Genomic DNA, 11039 nt, shown 5'->3' with positions numbered 1-11039 from the left:
TGATCTGGGATGCCTGCTGAGAGCTTCCTCCTGCCCACCCTTCCTACCCATCTGGATTTGCTCTTAGAGAAGGAAAACCACCTCTGGAGTCACCCAGTCCATCCTCCCTAGAGGCAGAGGATGGGACAGCATTTCCCTATGGGAAATCTCTGACCTAGGGCAGAAATACTGTGTGGCCAGCAACAAATGTCACTCCAAGGATTTATCGTTCAAGGGAAGGAAGGACAGGTCCCCAGCTTAGTTTTTCACCTTGCTTACAAATAAGGTGTGGACAAATTTTATCAGGGCAGAGCAGAAAACATCCTAGATGCATGAAAGCAGTTTCTGCAATGGATCAGGCTCATGCAGTTGTTTTCTCTCGACTGTATTTGAAGGAACCTGCCCAAACTGGGCCTAAACATCCCATGAAATGGCAGTGGGAGGAGCTGGAGACCCTGGTCTGACAGGTCTCAATCTAGGAGCTTTAAAGTTCCCTCCTAATCTGCTTGTGTGCCCACAGCTGTGCATCCCTGTGCCAGGATGTCCCGTGCAGCAAAGACCCCTTGCCTGGGGTAGGTTCCTGTGCTCCTCAACCATTGCCTACAGGCACTGGGCTCCACATCCTTTCTTGCTATCCCTGTGTCTTCAAAGTGGCATTTGGGCTGCAACATCCTCAGAGAAGGGACCACTTTGCATAGCCTAACGCACAGAAAGTTCTGATCATAACAAAGGTCCCAAAACAGAGGGTCTCTCACCAGTATTGCCTCTCCCATACCTGGCAGATCCCCCCACAGATCTCAGTGGGAGCCAACCAGGATAAGATGGCAGGATTTATTCTAGCAATAACTAACTCACATATTTGGCTCTTCCAGCCTCTGTTCATAAATCAGGCTCTTGGATTGCTGGTGTTGCTAATTCCTGAGTAAATCTGCTGCTGTAAATCCCCTTTGCAAAAGGAGGGAGAAAAAGAGAAGGGGGGAAAAAAAAAAAAAAGTACCAGTTCTCTAAATACTAAAACTCACACCCAGTGGCTGTGCAACCGGAGTGTAAATCCCCCACGCCCACCCAGACAAAGAGCACGATTGTTGGAGCTGGGTTACCTGTGCCTGGCCGGGCGCAGGACGGGCCGATCCTGCGGGGGGAGCTGCAGATGTGGCAGGAAAGCCCCGGCAGAGAGGAGCTCCCGGGGAGCTCTGCAGAGTCTGTGCTCAAATAAGCCAGTGAGTCATTTATAAATCACCTCAGTCAAGGGGACCGAGGGCTGTGCTCAGCACCTGATTGGCTTGGAGGAGGTAATTGCAAGCAAGTACACCCAGGCTAAGCCCAGGAGATAGCCTGGGGAGATAAGGAGAGATCTGAAGAGGGACAAGGGCTTTTTTGGATGTCCCCCCTCACCCCACCCCTTCCCGCTCAGGCTTGGGCTGTTTGATCACCTTTGCAGGTCCCTCCACGCTCGGGGCTCTCGGTGACAATAGCTCATATTCAGTGTCACCCTGGGCCCCCTCTCTCACCTGCCTGGGACCCGGGGCAGGAGAAGATGCTTTTGTTGGCCCGGCCGAGCTCCCCGGCGCGGTGGCAGCGTCTCCTCAGCTCTGAGCTCCGTCCCGTTCCCGGAGGGACAATGGAGCTTTGTGCCAGCGCCGGACCCCGCTCCGGCTTTGAAGATGGGATTGGCAGGGGAAAGACGTTTCTTGCTGATTTCCGGGTTCAAAGGGATGAGAGGAGTGGGACAGAGAAGAGAAGCCCCCTCTTCCTGCCCAGGGGAAGAGGTGGGAGCCCTCGGGGGTGCAGAGGTGTGCCCATCATCAGCCTCGTGGGCACGGTCCCCAGGCAGGAGCTGCACCGTGTGCTCCTCCAGGGGAGAGCTGGGCAAGTTCTTTGGATGCCCCTGCCAGTGGAGAGGGATGAAGGCATTAGGATGGGCTGTCCAGGAGCTGGAGAATTGAGGGCCACCCCCAAAGGGTATCAGCCAACCTCCAGGCATGGGAACTTGCTGATGTCTTGGGAAGTGCAGTGTTTTGAGCTGGAAGAGGCACTGGTGTGATGTGTGTTGGCAGGGAGCAAACAGCTCAGACTAGGGGAAAGGGCTTGTCCCCTCCTGCCACTGTGTCCTCAGCCCACGTTGGCACCACCGTGCTGAGCTTGTTCATGGTCTCCTCCCAGAGGGATTTGAGTGTGCAGGAGCCAGGTACCTGTCGGGATGTCACAGATGATGGGATGTATGGGGAACATCAGCAGGGGACATCAGCAAAGGAACAGGCCACTAGAAGGAAGCTGTAGAGGATTATTTGCTCTCCCGTGTTCCTATTGTCCCCAAGGGCAGTTTGGCATGAGCTGTTTCTAAGGGATGGCTCTGCTGCCTTCCCTGCTCTGGGTGTGAGCCCAAAGCACAGGTACAGGGTGGGTGGGACATGCTGCCACCTCCAAGTGTTTGTCAGCAAGTGTGCAGGGAAAACACTGGGAAAAGGGAGAGGGGAGAGAGAAGGCAGGACACTGAGAGAGAGGGGAGAAGGAGGGAGATGTGTGGGGTGGGAGGAAGGGAGAAGGCAGTGATGTGTCCTTCGCTCACTCCCAGAGGCTGTCAGAGTGAAAACCTCTGGTACCTTGTGCCTGTTCAAGGCATCAGTGTTTACTGCCAGGAAACCTCATCTCCTGGGAATCAATCATTGTGTCCAGAGCATGCCAAAGGAACACCCTGCCAGAGGGTGCCAGAGGAAAGGGGACTGATTCATTGCCATCTGACAGAGAGAGGTAATAATTGCCAAGCAGTTATCCTGTAAATATCATTAATAACCCATATCAAGTGTATTTTTAAAGGGCAGCCTGATAGGCACGGAGCCCTTTGAAACCGAAACGCGTGACATGGCAGGAGGACCAGCCCACAAGCCTGCAGTGGTCCTGGCCCCAGGGCAAACCTGGTCACTGACACTTTTCCTAGCAGAGCTCTACCAGTGAAAGGTTTTTATTTCCCCTTGCTTTCCTAAACTGACCAAACTGGCCAAAGGGACCCAGTGGTGCAGTTGTTTGGGCTTGGGATGGGACTCTGGCAGGGCAGAAGAACTGGTTGGGTTTCTTGCCCACCCAGCATTGGTGGAACTTGAGGAAGTTCTCAATCCAATGCAAGGTAATTTTCCAGCAGGGAATGACTTACATGAGACCTTCAGGTCTGTTCTGTCCCCTCCAAATCCAGATGAGGGCTAGTGGCTGCAGGAGCTGCTATTCCAAAGTCCTGGTGGGTGTGCTCAGGGAACTGTAAGGTCTTGCCCTACAGAACAAACCAGCCCTGTACAGCCAGCCATGGTCCTCTGGCATTTCTTGCAACAGGAGGTGCAGTCCTGGTCAAATTCCAATTTCAGTAACTATAAATAAAACTTCCATTCTCCTTCTTTCTGCTTTGGCCAAACTCGCCGTGTGTGGCACAAGCCTCTCTGCTGGGATGTGTCCACCAATGGACCAGCTGGGATGATGTGCAGGGCATGGACAAGTGTCCAGGGAGTACTGGAGATGCTGATAAGTCTGGGAGGCACTGGGAGATGGAAAGACACCACATGGCCTTGCCCAAGTCAAACATGGAGCACTGGGTGCATGGATTGCTGAGCTGTTTATCCTCTGGTCTGATAACAACATACCAGCTGCAGGAATGTGTGGATTTATTTGCAGATGATTAATATTAGCACATGTATTGCTCTTAATGAGGGTAATAATTCAGTGGTAATTTATGAGAAAGCTTCCTTGGAACCTGGAGGTTGGAGTCAGTGGAGAAAGGCAGCACATTCCCAGGACGGAGTGGGTTGGTTCCTGGGAGTTCTGCTGGTGGTGGGACCTACTTCCCTGTCTGCCTCTCTGTGCCCCCAGGGATCAGCAGTGCACCTGGACCAGCGGGGAAAGCAGAGCTCTGGGCTGCCAAATTCCTGCAGGAATGAGGCTGTGGAGCCTGGAGCAGGACACTGGATGTGCCCAGTGCTGTAGGATGCTCTGGTCTGCTGGATGCAAGCAGTGTCACCCACAGGGGCTGTGTGTCACCACACAGAGCCTGGCTGGAGCAGGGACGTTCCCAGGGCTGGTTATCATGGTTTCCTTCTCTCCCAGGAGCACAGGTCCAGGCTGGGCTGGAGGCCACATTCCTGCGGGCAGGAGCTGCCGGCTCCACCACGCCGAGTGACGGAGACACAGGTCTAGCTTGGAAGGGAACCACCAACCCCAACACTTCCCAGGCCTCCCTCCCTGCTGCAGGGACACACTGTTGGTCTGACCAGCTGGCACAGGGGTCAATGGCTTTATCCAGGGAGAAAGGAGGAACACAATGTCCTGGAGGGAGACAGAGGGATTATTTACAGCACCAAAATAAAGGGTGGAATGCAGAAAGGCATCGGGAGGGTCAGAGCTGGCCCTGTGGCTCAGCACCACGTGGACCTTTCATGCAGGTTGTTTCATGGTGTGAACTTAGAGCTGGGGAGAGGCACTACAGCTTTCTGGTTATCTGCTGGAGGGAATTGCTGTGTTTTCATCTGCTCATGGCCTTTACAACCAGCATTAGCCCTGCAGGAACATCTCCAAAGGCAAGGAAAGGCGGTGGCCTGCTGATGGGACCCATGTCCCCTGCATGTGACTATGGAATAATCCCTATCACATCAGTGCTAGCCCTTGTTTTCAGAGGGAGACCTCCTCACAGGAGAGCCCTGGGCCACAAAAGCAGGGCTGGCACGAGATCACTGTGCAAGTGCATCCCCCAGTTGGAGGTTTGCAGCATAAGACATCCTGGCTGGGCAGCGGAGCACGATCTGTTGCCTTGAGCAACTGACCCTGCTCTCCCTCTGAAGCACAGCAAGGGCCTCCAGAGCAAGTATCACCCCAGGAAGACCCTGCCTGGCACAGGGGCAGCTCCAGGAGGGCACTGTGGAGCAGACTTGGGCTGTTTGTCCTCAGCAAAGTGCTGAGGCTGGGCTGGACGTCGCTCTCCTGACAGCCTTCCCCGCTCTGCCTTGGCTGACCTTGAGCAAGGGCTGTTATCTTGTTTGTAAAAGAGGTGCAAGATAGCTGCCTTCTCCAGGGGAGCACACCAGCTCTAGCAGGGCTGCCCGAGGCCCAGGAGCATGAGCAAAGCTCAGGAGTGGGGTGAGCTGCTCCCAGGGGCTGGGTGGGGAGCAGCCCCAGCCCACACCTCGGTACAAAAATGCAGTCACGGGCGGTGGGATGGTCCTGGCCCCAGGGATGCTGCTCGCCTGGAATCCGGGCTCAGGGCTGGCTCCAGGCTCTGCCTCCCCCCACCACTCACTGCTTCCCCCCTCGAGGCTTTCTGCCCGCCCTTTGATTTAGGAGAGTCAACCGAAATGGGGCTTTTTCACAGGAGCAATTGAATCCCAGCAAAGGGAGATTTTCCAATTAAAAAAAAAAAAAAAGGAAAGAGGAATCTTTCCCCCCTCGAAAACATGGGGAGGTGTGTGGAAGAGTTTGGAAGAAGCAACACGCAGCTGCTCCCTCCTTTAGGCCAGCATTTGTGCAAGGTGGTGCAGGGGGTGTGGGTGAGAAGGGAACGTGGTCCTGTCCGTGGCGTTGGCAGCTGCTTCTGCTCTGTGGCCTTGGGCAACTCATTAAGGCCAAAATGCTCGATCCTGAGCGATGGGAGATAAGCTGCTAAATAAACCCTTGCATTGTTCAGGGCTCTGAGGTCAATATCTTCAGGAGTGCTCAGGTGTTTAAAGTGAGGATGGCTGCCACAGAGGTCCTGTCGCCCCTGGTCAGATCCAGCTCTTAGATGGAAATGCCAGCAGATCCCGTGGCCTCTGGCAGGAGCTTCAGGCAGGGTGGTGCTGAGCTGCAGCACTGGCTGGGTGCTGGTGGCAGGAGGCCAGGAGCCAGCTCAGGCTGCCAGCCTACCCCGAGGGAGTTGGTGGGCAGCAAGCATTTGAAGCTGAATAAGTAATTTTGGGCCAGAGGGATGCAATTCCTGGGTGAAATATGTCCAGAGTGCAGTTCCCTACCCTGAACCTTGCCCAGGGCTTGCAGGGAGGTTGGAGCCCTTTGACCTGGCTCCCGGTCTGGCCACATCTCCAAGGGTGCTGGTGGCCTCATGCAGACTTTGCTTTGTGAGACCCAGCTGTGTTCAGCCAGGACAGCAAGGAGGAGTATGTCTGCACTTTCCCTTTGGTCAAGTCACCATCATCCACATCTGTCCAAGCTCTGGGGAGCTGCTCACTCATGCAGAACAGAATCTAGCCCATCTGAAGCCAAAAGCAAGGGAATTTGAGGGCTGGCAAGGCCATGCCTGGCCTTGGGCTGGCCCTTTGCACAGGGAGCCATCCCACCCTGGTGAAACCAGCTTCCTCAATTTCTTCAAGCTCCTTTTGCTGCAGTTACTCCTGCCCACGGTCTGGCCCACACACGGGACCTTCTCCACAGCACTCAGCATTTCTGGAAAGCTTTACAAAATCCACATGGACTGTGGGAAGAGGTGGAAAACCCTTCAAGGAGAATCATGTCCCAGCCAGTGCCCCACAGGATCCTGATGCAGCCCCGTGGGAAGTTGACCTGCCCATCCCAGCGGACAGCAGGTTGCACTTTGCTGCTCTCCAGCTGATGGCCAGAGGAACTCCTGAGGCTCAGGCTCACTGCTGACTTCAGCATGTCCCTGAGCTGACTGGGGGCCTGGCCACAGCCCCTAATCCTCTCTACATGCTGGCTCACAGAGCTGCCAAGGCCCCTGGCCCTGCCACTCGCAGCCCCTGGGGCCGGGCACAGCCCCTGGCCCTGCATGACCCCGCACATGGACACACTGCAGCCTGGGACATGGGGACAAAAGCTCCCGTGTGATGGGTTTGGAGGAGAAGCATCAATGTTTGCAGTGAGCAGGTGAACAATAAAAGAGGGGGGCAAGGGGACAGTGTCCACTCCTGCCTGCCTGTGCTTCAAGCAGGGGCTAATTGCAATGTCCTGGGGGGGACAGTGTCACCCGCAGCGGGCTCACTGCTTGTCAGTTGAGGTGGAACAAAGGGGCAGTGATGGAGGAAACAGAGAAGAGGCATTGAAAGAATTAGCAGCATCAGCAGTGCTGGTGTAGGGCAGAGCAGGGGGTGCCAGGCTGCAGCAGGGTGCTCCATGCCAGCCCTGGGACACGCTGCCCTGCCAGCCCCACAGCGCTGGGGAAGCAGCGGAACGAGGGACCTGGCATGTCTGAGCTTGGCACATCTGCAGATCCACAGGCTGATGACCCCTGGGTGCAGTGGCAAAACTGCTCTAGAGGGCAGGGGCTTTGCTTGGTGCCATGGTTTTATTTTGCATGTTTGAAGCTCTTGAAAGGTCATCTCTGGCTCTGAACCTCTGGGGTTTATCACAGTTGGCCTTGGAGAGCAACATCTTGATGTGGCCGAAGCTGCTGCATCACACTTGACCCCAGCTCCAGGTTAATGGTGCTTCTCCTTTGAAACAGGGAAACCTGATTAATAAAAACCTGCTTTGCAGAAGTTAAGCCACTTTATTCTAACTATTGCAAGTTGAGTAAGAGAATTTAATTCCAGCAGGTGCCGCAGGCCAGGGCGGCCGGACACGGCTGCCTGTTCCCAGATGGCTGGGACGTGTCTGCAGGCAGGGACAGGCAGAGGAGCTGCTGCCTGTCAGCCTGCACAGAGCAGTTTGCAATGCAAATCCACAGCCTCCAACCAGGCTCCCACACCAGGAACCAGCCAGATCTCCACCAGTCTGGTTACAGGAGATAACGTGGAGCTCACGCTGCATTTTTAGAGCACATGGGATGGTGGAGGGGGAAGAGCTGTCAGGAGTAATTGAACCTCAGAAGCACTGAAGCAAACTGCAGCTGGGAGGGAAGGAATTAGGGTGAGTCTCAGGGTCGAGCTGCAGATACCAAGGGCAGCTCCTCTATGTATGCCAGTGGGGTAGAGATGGTTTCCATTTGGTGATGGGCACCCACAGGATAGGGTTTTACCCGTTTTTCTGAGTATCTTTGATCAGTGAAGGAAATTCTGTAAAGGCAGAGGTGCAGCCTGGCTGTGCTGGCCCAGCTGAGGGGAGTCCAGAGCCCAACATCACTGCTGGATGGTATCTTTGTCATTAAATGCCAAATGTGGGGTAGGACAGCAGGAGGCAAAGAGCTCGGGTTGATTTGGTTTCTTGACGATTGCCATGGGCCAGACTCTCCACTGGGATGAGCTGGTGCCTCTGGCTGCACAGGAACTCGCTGACTCACACAAGGCAAATATTTTTCCCTTTGATTTTCACCCTGAGAAAATCTCAAGCTGACCTTGTTAATCCTACGTGTTGCAAACCTCCCCCTGTCCTTTATCACGTTTGGGGATAGTATTACCAGCTCAGTACCTGTGGCTGCTCCTGCCAGCATCCTGCCTGGCACCAGGCCACCCCGCGCCGTCTCCCAGTCTTCCTGGACACTGGATTCCCAGGGTGACCCCAACTGTCCCAGAACTGCCAGTCTGACACCAGTGCTCCTACCCAGGAGGGATGGAGGGAGAAGAAATGCTGGGTGGCTGCTCCAGCGTGGTGGCACATCTGCAAGGTGTGGTGGCTGGGGTCTCTGTAAGGTAGTGATGCCACCAGAGGTCCTGGCAGCTCCCAGGGTTGCCATCTCTTATGCAGCCTTAATTCCTGTGTCTAGAACGATGCTCTGTGGCCACACAAGTGCTTGGGCTCTGCTATTCTCCATCCTCCTCAGTTCAAGCCCAGTGGTTCAGAGCCTGCACAAGGGCTCTGGATTGAGCTGTGTCTGTGGTCAAAGTTCTGACCCCAACTCCTGTGACAGTCTCCTGGCCAAACCTCCCTAGGGCAGCCCAGTCTGTGGGCAAACCCTGAGCCAAAACTGCAGCTCCCACCTTGTTCCAGCTCCTGCTGCTTATGGGCTTCTGCACCCACGGCAGCCCTGGGCAGGTGCCAGCAGCTGCTCAGCCCCAGCCGAGGGAGCAGCTGCTCCACTGAGCCTGTTGGCGTGACCTGCTCAGCTCTGGGTGTCCACACTGCTGCTTGCTGGAATAGAACAGATCAAGTTTGCATCCACCTCCAGCACTGGGAGCTGCTAAAGAGAGGGTGTAATTAGAAACAACATCACCATTGGTGTGGATGGTGGTTAATACCTGCTGTGCTGACAGCCCTGGCTGGGCACACTGGCTGATGCTGAGCCCAGGGCTGCATCCCACGGGTGATGCTGGGCACAAGGGGGGCTCCAGGCAGGCTGCAGAGCCTGCTGAGGTGCCCTTCTCAGGCTGCCTGCAAGGATACAGGGGGAAAGGGCATGCAGAGCTTGGGAATGAAATAGTTAATGCCCCTCTCCTCCCGACATTGAGGGACAAATCCTCTCCCCGGCCTGGTGCCCAAATAAACAGGCTGAGCGTTGCGTAAGGAGGAGGGTGGGAACATCTCTGTGGGCCTCTCTTAGTGGCTAATTGCAGCACTGCAGCCCCCTGATCCCCCTGTGCCTTGCTGGGGTGTCACCTGCCCACACACACCTGCTGGCCCTATGCCCTGCCCAGGTGGGTGCCATCCCCAGCTTGTGTCACACCTCGGTGCTCCTGGGTGGGGAGCTGCCACAACAGGGCTGTGGCTCGTGGGGAATTTGGGGTGATGCCAGGGCAGAGCCCCCACAGCCCCTGGGAAGCTTCTGTGGGACCCCTGGGGTCAGCGTGGGTGTGTCTGGAGATGGGTGGCAAAAGGCCAGGAGGTCTCATGGGGATCTGCCTGGGCAGCCATGGGGCAGGGTGCCCGTCTGGGGGGTCTCTCTGTGTCCATCCAGCCCTGCAGCTCTGCAGGGATGCAGGGAAGGCGTGGGTGTGTCTGGAGATGGGTGGCAAAAGGCCAGGAGGTCTCATGGGGATCTGCCTGGGCAGCCATGGGGCAGGGTGCCCGTCTGGGGGGTCTCTCTGTGTCCATCCAGCCCTGCAGCTCTGCAGGGATGCAGGGAAGGTGGCACAAGGTGGCGATGGCCACCTCTCCGGCCATCCCCAGCCTGTGTCTGGGTGCAGCTTCTCGGAGGTGGCCGAGCCAGAGCGGGATGGATGAAGAAGGGAAGGCTGAGCTCCCTCTGCCGACAGCCACCCCAGCCAGGCAGCTCAGCCTGGCACCAGCCCCAGGCACCTCCTCTCTCTCCTGATCCAAAATTTGCACTGGAAAAAAAACAACACCAAAAAAACCAACAACAAAAACAGGCAGCCCCAAAATAGATCCCCTTTCCCCGAGAAGCTGGCAGAGGCTCAGAGCTGCTGGCCTCACTGGAGGAAAGTCTGGAGCATGGACCATGGGACCCTGCAAGAGCCTGCAGCCCCCACCCCATGGGACAACAGGAGCATCCAGGGACACGTATGTAAATAAAAATGAAATATTTAATTTCCTTTTTTTAAAAAAAATAATAAATCCCTGACAAAGTGCTTTACTGAGGATCCTCACCAGTGGGGTGTGAGCTGTTTGACAGGGGTTGTGCATGGGAGCAGGGGAAACTGAGGCACGGGGTGGTTGTATCTGCAGCAGCAGATCCTGGGAGGGGACCCAGCTGCTCTCAGACCAGTGCCATGGCCACCAGCCTCCCTCCTCCCCAGGACAGCCTGTGCATGCCAGGACACCAGTTCATGTGCCAGGAAGGGTCACCCTTGGGCTGAGGACCTGGTCTCTGTCAAGGCATCAGGAGCAGTGAGGGCTCCCTGGCACTGTCACCGCAGGGGGATCATCGGGTGCCAGACAACAGCGGTTCGAGGAGGACGGGCCGCTGTGGGGCAGCAGCGATTTGGGAGGCTGCTGGATTGGGAGAGCAGCTCTGGAGACCTGGGAAGCAGCAAGTCCCGGGATGCACAGCCGGTCCTGGCCTGGCCATCCCGCACGGGCACAGACCCTGCAGGGCTCCAGCCCTGGGCATCCTGGGGAGCTCGGCTGGGCACAGGGCAGCCTGCCCGGCTCAGCAGCATCTCTTCTTGGGCTTGTCGTGAGGGGTGAGTTTGATGGAGTCCGTTAAATAACTCTCAAAAATCCCTTTATACTGGAAAAAGCAGAGAAGAGAAAGGGAGAGCGACGTCAGGTCAGAGCCAGCCAGAGCGGACCGGAGGGCTGGGGAT

The sequence above is a fragment of the Chaetura pelagica genome, unplaced genomic scaffold (assembly GCF_000747805.2).
Source record: "Chaetura pelagica isolate M959 unplaced genomic scaffold, ChaPel_1.0 scaffold215, whole genome shotgun sequence".
Lineage (NCBI taxonomy): Eukaryota > Metazoa > Chordata > Aves > Apodiformes > Apodidae > Chaetura > Chaetura pelagica.
This window is presented reverse-complemented; position numbering follows the sequence as displayed.